Genomic DNA, 10,842 nt, shown 5'->3' with positions numbered 1-10,842 from the left:
AAAATCCCGAACATTTTCCGGTGGCCAAAATAGGACTTCCCATATATAAATCTTTACCTCCGGACCATTTCGTAACTCCTCGTGACGTCCGGGATCTCATCCGGGACTCCAAACAACATTCAGTAACCACATACAAACTTCCTTTATAACCCTAGCGTCATCGAACCTTAAGTGTGTAGACCCTACGGGTTCGGGAGACATGTAGACATGACCGAGACGTTCTCCGGTCAATAACCAACAGTGGGATCTGGATATCCATGATGGCTCCCACATGTTCCACGATGATCTAATCGTATGAACCACAATGTCAAGGACTTAATCAATCCCTTATTCAATTCCCTTTGTCTATCGGTATGTTACTTGCCCGAGACTCGATCGTCGGTATCCAATACCTTGTTCAATCTCGTTACCGGCAAGTCACTTTACTCGTTCCGTAACACATCATCCCGTGATCAACTCCTTGGTCACATTGCGCATATGATGATGTCCTACCGAGTGGGCCCAGAGATACCTCTCCGTTTACACGGAGTGACAAATCCCAGTCTCGATCCGCATAGAACAATAGATACTTTCGGAGATACCTTTAGTGCACCTTTATAGTCACCCAGTTACGTTGTGACGTTTGATACACCCAAAGCACTCCTACGGTATCCAGGAGTTACACGCTCTCATGGTCGAAGGAAGAGATACTTGACATTGGCAAAGCTCTAGCAAATGAACTACACGATCTTTTGTGCTAGTCTTAGGATTGGGTCTTGTCCATCACATCATTCTCCTAATGATGTGATCCCGTTATCAACGACATCCAATGTCTATAGCCAGGAAACCATGACTATCTGTTGATCACAACGAGCTAGTCAACTAGAGGCTCACTAGGGACATATTGTGGTCTATGTATTCACACGTGTATTACGATTTCCGGATAATACAGTTATAGCATGAATAAAAGACAATTATCATGAACAAGGAAATATAATAGTAACACTTTTATTATTGCCTCTAGGGCATATTTCCAACATTGAGGACGTAACGGCAGCCCGGGACGCGCCCCGGCCGCCATCTCGTACTACTCCCGCCGGGTGCAGCCAAGCCCCCCCGTGGCGCCCCGGCCGCCGCTGCCCGCCATCCACGTCGGGTGGGAGATCCAAATCAGGCCGCCGACGCCTCAGATCGAATCGAATCGAAGCACCGTTGTATAGATTAGAGCGACAAGGAAGAGAGGAGATTATAGAAGCTTAGTGAAGGTTGAAGAAGACCTCAAGTAATCACCTCGCATCCATATCGTCTCTACTCGTGCAAGGGCCCGCTCGCCTCGGCCTAGCTCGCAAGAAACTGCCGATCTGATAGTTTCCAGCAAGCCAGGCTGAGAGGTGCTTTTAAGTTCCGTGCTATGCAGCCCCAAGAGTGTATACACGCAATCAAATAGGCCGGATTCTTTCCACGCGGGCCTGATCGAGATGTATGCAGGCAACCAAACACGTCTTCTGTGTTTATGTTGATGCTGCTGCATTGGAGCAGCGGCTTGAATGTTGACACTCATTCATTCATTCATTCAATGTCCAACTGCTAAACAAAAACGATCCACAGGGAGAATGTTCTTGTCAGGAAGCAGATAGTACAGTACAGTGCTTCAGTCTCCACCGTGAGTTGAGTTATGACTGGCTGTGTCGTAATGCTGGGGTTCGTGCGTGGCTTTGCCAGGCTCTAGTCCTAGACTGGTGCTGCATGGGCCCATCATGCGAGCTCGGCTGCTTGTTAAAAATCCAATACTGACATGATTCATTATGATTTCGCTAAGATGTTACTCTCTCATTTCGGTTAATGTTTTGCTGGTTTATTTCATTTGTGAAATAATTTATAGAACCTGATTCACCGTTCATTGGCTTTTGGTTGAACTTATCTTTTTTCAAACAACTAAGATTTTACTAACATGATTCTTTATGCATTGGCTAATTTTTTTTTTCTTGTTTGTTCTGCAGTCGGAAATAAATCATCGTAGGTGTGATTTGAAGACGAGATTTGTGCAAAGACAAATGATATACTAATAGCCACCAATGTAGGCTATGAAAGCGTTATTTCTAAAATAAAACCCATATTGAGCTCATCCCAGTGACTTTGCGTAGAAATGTTTGCATATCGTTGTCACTTCTATTCCTGATGAGATTACTGGAGAGACTATGCCAGAGACTAATTTTGTCTATTTTGGACTAGCCCAATAGCAATATCAGAAATTCCTAATAAATCGTAGAGGCCCACGCAGCCCATTAGTGTAAGGCAAGAGTTGGGACTAAAGTTTAGTCCCATATTGCTAGTTTAGAGGGGGTTGGACCTCTTTATAAGGGAGGCTCTTTTCCCACTTGTATGAGCATGCGAATAAGAGGGACATCCACGCGCGCTCAGCCTCTCGCCTCCTTCTCTTGCGCCTATAAAAGGGAGAAGGGTGATAAGGTTTACGGACGCCCCGGACTCCGACGACTACTTCCCCGACGTCGACAACCTCCTCGACGACATGGAGGACACCGAGCCCAAGTCCAGTGCACCGGCCGACGACTACTTCCCCGATGTCGACAACCTCCTCGACGACATGGAGGACACCGAGCCCAAGTCCAGTGCACCGGCTGCTGTCTTGTACGTGTTCTTGTTTTTCCTGTTAGAGGTCCGGTCCTGTCACAGTTGCTTCTTCTAGTGTTTGCCCTAGACATGTTAGGATCTACCTCATATATGCATCTTGATCTACTGTCTGCTCTGGAGATCGATTCTACCTCATATATGCAGATATTATTTACCTTCTCTTTGTCAAATCGCATTACTTGTTTTATCACTGCTATACTAGTCATGCTTTATCTAGTATTTCTGTTAATAAAATCATTTGGTAAATTGCCCATATTTCCAACAATCCAAAAACCTTATTATAGGCAATTTACCCCGAGTGGTTTTGCTACTTTCATGAGACCTCCTATGTTTGAGGGTATCCACTATAAGAGGTGGCGCGTGAGAGCAGTCTTATGGTTTCAGACCATGAGCTGCTATGACGCCACTCTTGGCAAACCTGAAGGGGAGCAAGATGCCCAACAGGCACAAGCTTTTCAGAAAATGGATACCTTGTTTAAGGCTGCTCTCTTGAGTGTTCTTGGTGAGAACATTATTGATGCTTATGCGTCAATTGATAATGGAAAAGATATGTGGAATGCACTCGAGGCCAAGTTTGGGGTCTCGGATGCCGGCACTGAGCTGTACATCATGGAGCAATTCTATGATTACAGGATGACTGAAGAGCGCTCCGTGGTTGAGCAGGCTCATGAGATACATTCATTTGCTAGAGAACTTGGGCACTTCAATTGCATGCTACCGGACAAGTTTGTTGCCGGGGGTATCATCACTAAGCTTCCTCCTTCATGGAGGAACTTTGCTACCTTACTGAAGCATAAGAGACAGGAGTTTTCTGTTCCGGATCTCATTGGTACTCTTGATGTGGAAGAAAAAGCGAGAGCAAAGGACACACGTGCTCGAGGTATTGAGGGAGGATCTAGTGCCAATCTGGTACAGAAGAAAAACTTCCAGTCCCACAAGTTCAAAGAACAAGGGCAAGCTTGATGGTAAAGCAAAGTTTGATGGGGAGAACAAGGCTGTACAACACACGAACTTCAAGAAGAAGAGTGACAAGAAGAAAGGTGCTTGTCATGTGTGTGGAGATCCTGATCATTGGGCTCCTAGTTATCCTAATCGCTATGACAAGCGTCATCCTGGGAAAGGCGGCAAGACCGCTAATGTTGTCATTGGAGACATTGACATGAAGGATGCTGGGTATGGTATATTTTCCACTATTCTTTCAGTATGTCATTCTCTTGATTGGTTGATTGACACGGGTGCTAATGTGCATGTATGCGGTGATATTTCCATGTTTTCGTCTTATCAGACCGCAGGGACTTCAACCGTGCTAATGGGCAACGGTTCAAGTGCTTCTGTTCATGGTGTTGGCACGGTCGATCTGAAGTTTACTTCGGGGAAGTTCGTGCGGCTGAAGAACGTGCATTATGTCCCATCCGTCAATAAAAATCTTGTTAGCGGATCTCTTCTGTGTAGAGATGGCTATAAGCTTGTCTTTGAGTCAAATAAATTTGTAATATCCAAGTATGGAACATTTGTTGGTAAAGGCTATGAGTCAGGAGGCCTATTTCATTTATCCTTATCAGACGTTTGCAATAAAGTTGTTAATCATATTTGCAACAATAGTGAATCAAATGTGTGGCATTCACGTCTTTGTCATGTTAACTTTGGTTGCATGTCGCGACTAGCGAAGTTTAACTTAATCCCTAGTTTCACCACTGTCAAGGGATCTAAGTGTCAAGTGTGTGTGCAAGCTAAGCAACATCGTAAGTCTCACGTGACTGCGGAGACGAGGAATCTTGCACCACTAGAACTTATACATTCAGATCTATGTGAAATGAATGGTGTTTTGACAAAAGATGGAAAGAAATATTTCATGACGTTAATTGACGACTCCACTAGCTACTGCCATGTGTATCTTATGAAATCTAAGGATGAGGCTTTGAACTTTTTCAAGATCTATAAAGCTGAAGTGGAGAACCAACTTGATCAAAAAATCAAGAGGCTTAGGTCCGACCGTGGTGGAGAGTATTTTTCCAATGAATTTGATGCTTTTTGTGCGGAACATGGTATAATCCATGAGAGGACGCCTCCCTACTCACCTCAGTCAAATGGGGTGGCCGAAAGAAAGAACCGTACTCTAACTGATTTGTTTAACACCATGTTAGACACATCGGGTCTCTCCATGGCATGGTGGGGGGAGGCGATATTGACAGCATGTCATGTCCTAAATCGAGTCCCCACAAAGAACAAAGAAATAACTCCATTCGAGGAATGGGAGAAGAAAATGTTAAAACTCTCTTATCTGCGAACATGGGGTTGTTTGGCGAAAGTCAATATTCCAATTCCAAAGAAGCGGAAGCTTGGACCAAAGACTGTGGATTGTGTTTTCCTGGGATATGCTTTTCATAGCATTGGCTATAGATTCTTGGTTGTAAAATCTAAGGTACCTGACATGCATGTCGGTATAATCATGGAGTCGAATGATGCGACTTTCTTTTAAGATATCTTTCCCATGAAGGATATGGCTACCTCATCTAATCAGGAGATGCCTAGTTCATCGAATCAGGAACTAGTTACAATTACCGAACCTGCCATTTCGGTGGAACACTTTAAAAGTCCCGTGGAGGAGAACAATGAAGTTCCTACTAGGAGTAAGAGACAGAGGACATCAAAGTCCTTTGGTGATGATTTTCTTGTGTATCTCATAGATGATACTCCCAGTTCTATTTCGGAGGCCTATGCATCGGAAGATGCTGACTACTGGAAGGAAGCGGTTCGTAGCGAGATGGATTCCACCTTGGCGAATGAAACTTGGAAGATAACTGATCGTCCGTTTCTTTTTGTTTTGCGTATATTTGTCAAAAGTTAACATTTGTAAAGTTTCATCAAGTTTATATCTGACAATGTCAACACTTACAATGCTAAATGAATATAATTATAAAAATGTACTATTTCATGATAATTCTGATGACATAATTTATGTATTGGGAAAGTTAATGTATTTTTGTGTAAACCCCAATCAAGCTTCGAAGAGTTTGACTCCGGTCAAACCTAATGCGTGGAGTACTAGTCGAATAAAGGATGGCTCTTTTCCTTTTCCTTTTGCTTAAGAAATCAACGTGTGAGATGATGACAACTCCTCTCCGCGCCCCTGCATTGCAACCCAATCATTCCTCGTTCAAATACCACATGTTGTATGTCAGGATCGAATAATTTGTGCCCCGGAATACTGCAAATCATTTTAAATACCATGTGTTGTGTTATGCGCTTGGATCGAATATCTTTTCCATATGGATATGTCGCCGTCGACAGAAGTCAGCTGGAACTGGGCATGGGGCAAAGTCTAGCCGAGAAAGTACTAGACAAAACCATGTCTGTTAGTCAAGACACGCACATATACACGGATAACCTATTGACTGGACTTTCATTTTCTCTCGATAATACTTTGAATGGCACCTTAACAAATTTGTTAATCGAGAAGGACCGTTGAAACCACATACACTAGTCCAAACTACGCGCCACTGAAAAACCATTAAGCTGCAATCATGCATGCATTCATCTTGGCGGTCAACAACATGCAGTTAGTAGCCAGTACACTAAATATACAAAGTTGCAATCGTCAGTGAGTTTGACAACGCCAACTTAGAGCAAATTTGTAACTCTATGTGCACATGTTAGATCATGGATTGTACTGTGCGAACATAACAAATGTGATGACACCATTTGCAAGTGTAAACCCCAGCTCAAAAGAAGCCAATGCCCTTGTTTTGGCCAAGAAAGAAAACCAAAACGTTGGACATGGAGACGGACAGACAGACAGACGGGGAGCCCGGCGCCCAGGCGCGATGATCCCTGGTCTGACCGGGACATGCGTCTGAGCGTGCAAAGAGAGGCATGCACGTAAGCTTGGGAATAGTTTGGACTGAAACTTAGTTTTTGGATTGGCTTTTGATTTGGTTTCTATAGTTTTGGTTTCTATTGGATTGACATGGAAACCAGTTCGGTTTGGTTTGGGTTGTGCCTAAAAATGGACTGGATAGGTTTGGGTTGGATTCAGATTTCTTAGTCCAAAACAAGTGCAAACCATGGTTCAAGACCAAATCAAGCGATTAGTCTGAGCCGTCTGCCGCTTCCACACCTCCAGCTAAACTTCCGAGACGCGATCGAACTTTGCTGCTGCTGCCCACACGGCCACACGCACTGCAAGACAGGTCACGTATGTACGTATTCTACGCGGCGAGGGCGTGCACGTGTGGCGACAAAATCGATCAACCTGCCTGTGTGCTAGTCTCCTTGGGCTAGCTTTGCACTCGTACGTGTTTGCTCTCTGGAGGATCCAAGCTACTAGTACTTCAAATCCAACAGCCGCTGCTACTGGCCAGAGCCCGTCGGCTGTCACGAGCTTTGACTAGATAGTTTGACTAGATTCATGGTGTGCCCTCTCATGGATTTGTCCACGGTTTGAATCTGTGGGTTCAATCCAAAAGTTAAAAATGGTTTGGACTGTGTTGGATGGTGAGCATGTATAGTTTGGTTTGGTTTAGATTCTAGATGAAAATATCTGGATTGGTTTGATTTGGATGTGTGTTGTGTATTTCTATAGACCGGACTGGTTTTAGTTTGGATATCAAACTATTCCGTCACAAAAAAAGGCAAACATCGACGGGGATCTCGGACCAGGGAGCAAGAAAAGCTCTCGCCGGTCGGCACCCGTGTTCGTGCACGCGCACCGGCGGTGCGTTCGTACGGTAGGCGCAAAGGGAATATATCAAAATTATCAAGCCCGCGGCCCCACTGACGGACGGAGGCGACGAGACGCGGGCGATGTGCGCGGCGGTGTGTGACGACGTCAAATTTCACATATTTGACCTGAGGCCTAAATCAATTCACAAACTGACCTGCTTTCAAAAAAAAATCACTATGCTGACCCTTTAGTGTGGCGCCCGACAGCTGGGCGCCGCACACTACTATGCAGCGCCTCTGCCTTAGGCGTTGCACCTCCTGCCAGCGTGGCAGTCCCGGTCCAGTTGCGGCCCCACAGACAGTAGTGCAGCGCCTAAGGCTTAGGCGCCGCACTGTGTATATTACAGCGCCCGTGTCTTAGGCGCTGCACGTTGACTTAGGCCGCATCGGGCCAGCCCCTCCCAGGCAGTTCTTCCACCTTTGAGAAGTTGCTCTCTTCTGTACAGAGACCGGCGGCGGCGCCCCCTTCGGATCCCCCCACACCCGCTCTCAGATCTGAAGTTTTGAGGCCTGGATTCGATCTCCAATTCTTCCTAGTACGTAAACTCTTTCGTTCCCTTTCTTTTCCTCCGTAAAATCATTGCAATTTTAGGGATTTGCCCAAGATTAGGTGGAAACTTAGTTTTGCTTGGTTTGGATCTTTGTTTGTCCAAGATTGTGTGTTGTGATGGAGGATGTGTAGTCATATCCGGTAGTATATGATTCTTGTTAGTGAAACCTAGATTGTTTATTTTTTTACATATATATGAGATGCCTAGTTTTGTAGATAATTATGAGATGTTGAGTTTTGTAGATATATGTGAGGTTTATTTGAAATACGAGATGTTGATTTATTTGAACACATATGTCATACGAGATATATATGAGAATTTACAATTATTTATTCATTGTGTGAGAAGGAGATGTTGAGATTCTTGTAGATGAATACATATGAGATGTTTAGATGAACACATATGAAATGTTGAGTGTTTTCCGATATTTGAGATGAACTCATGTATGTTTATTGTTTGAAATTGTAAGGATGGTTTGGCTTCTGGACGATGTCTACGACGTGCAACACCGGTCCTACATGATGCGCGAGAAGGATAAGGTAATAATGAGTACTCTAAATCTTTTGCAAATTTGCCTTTAGTTGAAATTTACATGCCCTAAGATTTGTCATTACTTGTTTTTTGCAGAAGCTTGAACCTCTGAAGATTCGGTATCACGGGGTCTCTGGTCCTGCCATGCCTTACGATGAGCGGTACACACCGTACATCAAGCAGGCAGGACTACTCCCGTGGATTCTGTTGGTCAGCCGGTCCACGCCGAATCTGAACGCTCCACTGGTGTCCGCTTTTGTTGATCGGTGGAGGCCAGAGACCCACAGTTTCCATCTTCGGACCGGGGAGATGACCGTGACGCTCGAGGATGTCTCGTTGATCACCGGTCTTGCTATCGACGGGAGGCCTCTATGTATGAGCACTGATTCTGATGGGTGGCGCGAGCAGATGATTGCTCTTATCGGTATGGCTCCTACCGAGGCTGAGGATGATGTAGAGGAGGGAGAAGAGAAGAAGAAGAGGGAAAGGAAGGCAGCTGGAGCTGCTTTCACGTGGATTCAAAATAACTTTGCGACGTGCCCTCTGGATGCAACTGATGATGTGATCCAGACACATGCTCGTGTGTATATGTGGTACATTGTGTCGAGGACTTTGTTTCCTGACTCCACTGGCAAGAACGCTCCATGGATGTGGCTGAAGGCATTGACCGTCTTTGATAGCAAATGGAGTTGGGGTTCAGCGACTCTTGCCTACTTGTACCGACAGGTAGTTGGTCTGTTTTGTGATCAACTCATTTATTCATTAGCAATGCAAGCTTGCTGTCAAGTTAACATTGTTTTTCTTTCATATGTAGCTAGATGATGCGTGTTGCAGGATCACATCTAGTGCAGGCATTGGTGGTAATCTGCTTCTACTTTCTGTATGGAGCTGGGAGCGTCTGCCTGTTGGACGCCCGAAGAGCGTCAGGTTTGATCCTTGGTATGCAGATGAACATGACGAATTACGGCGCCCCACGTGGGCTTACAAGTGGGATATCGTTTTCGAGATGACGAACGATGTCAATCTCATGTACCAAAAGTACATTGCCGAGTTGGACACGATTACGCCTGAGCAGGTAAGGAGGTCATTACTTTAGTCCTTTCTCATGCTTGCTTGAAAAATAGTTATCAAATTTGCATTGTTGCCCTGTTTCATAGGTGGAATGGCAGCCATATGGCGCGGGTGAGAGCTTGGGGTACACCGCGGACTTCCGCCTCAACCCGATGTGCTTGCGGGATAAGGATCTCTGGCTTATGCGGTGCCCATTGATATGCAACTGGGTGGTTGAGTTTCATTTGCCGCATCGCGTGTATCGTCAGTTTGGTCTTTTCCAGCCTCACCCGCCGGATTGGGTGGACACGGATAAAGCACTTCATAGGTAAGAGAGCATGTGTGCGTATTGTCTAATCATCGGGACTCCTTTTGATTGTGCTAATGTTTGGTTTTATACCACGCAGGTTGGACAGGAGAAGGCAACGGAAGATAAAGGACTGGGCCAAGCATCATTCTGCGTATGTTACCCGCTTCCAGCTTTGTGTGGAGCAAGCTCGTAGCACTGCACGCGCCCCGCTTCGTGAGCACAACTCACTTGCTTTTGATAACTATGTACGATGGTTTATTGGAACTACTCGAGTTGAGATATGCCCGCCGGCATATAATGAGGATATTCTTGAAGAACCCGTAAACTTTGAGGATCTAGCAAAGGGGAAGTACAACAGAGATGTCAGGCTAGGGCAAGGAGTGCCTGCTGTTCCGGTGATTAACTATGTGGTAAAGTGTTCCCCTCTTTACTTTCCTGTTGACCGTATTACACATGTTTGAATGGCTAACGCATTCATTTTTTCTCATCCGCAGCGCACCGAGATCAAGAGAGCAGCTGATGAGAGCCAGTCTATTCTGGAGAAGACACGGGTTGGAACTGGCAATGATGATGGTTCACTACGAGCATTCCTCAAGGTACATATCGCATTCACTATGAGAGCCAGTCTATATTGCGAAGTTTGATATCTTACACACTTGTTCATGTTACAGCGTCAGGCCAAGAAGTTAAGGCGGTTATCGAACCTTCTCGGTTGCCGTGATCCTGAATATGATGAACCATCTGCCTCTAGGTCTGGTACACCATCAGACCCCGCACCTCACCATGAGGGGGACGATGTGAGTTCCTCATATGCTTATGTGGATGATGAGGGTGGGATCACCCAAGAGGTATGACTAATCATTTAGATGTGATTGACGTCCACATTCCTAACCCGGGATGCATTTAACAAGTGCGAGCATGGGAGATGAAGCAAAGACGGCCTCATGCAGCTGCAATCGCACCGTGTTAGGGAGACCTTGAAAGCCCGGCCTCCGTGCTGACGGCCATCATTTGTGGTTCCTCCGGGCTCTTTCACCTCATACTTCC

The 10,842-nt window shown here is 45.4% G+C and overlaps 1 long non-coding RNA gene across 1 annotated transcript; it reads left to right on the top strand.

Annotated features, from left to right (window-relative positions):
- Nucleotides 1-10,047: 10,047 nt before the first annotated feature.
- Nucleotides 10,048-10,560, top strand: LOC123099412 (uncharacterized). The gene is made up of 3 exons (XR_006448157.1): nt 10,048-10,205; nt 10,290-10,391; nt 10,467-10,560. It is a non-coding gene; the product is annotated as an uncharacterized lncRNA (long non-coding RNA).
- The last annotated feature ends 282 nt before the right edge of the window (nt 10,561-10,842 follow it).

This window comes from Triticum aestivum, chromosome 1B, assembly GCF_018294505.1.
Source record: "Triticum aestivum cultivar Chinese Spring chromosome 1B, IWGSC CS RefSeq v2.1, whole genome shotgun sequence".
Lineage (NCBI taxonomy): Eukaryota > Viridiplantae > Streptophyta > Magnoliopsida > Poales > Poaceae > Triticum > Triticum aestivum.
This window is presented reverse-complemented; position numbering and strand designations above follow the sequence as displayed.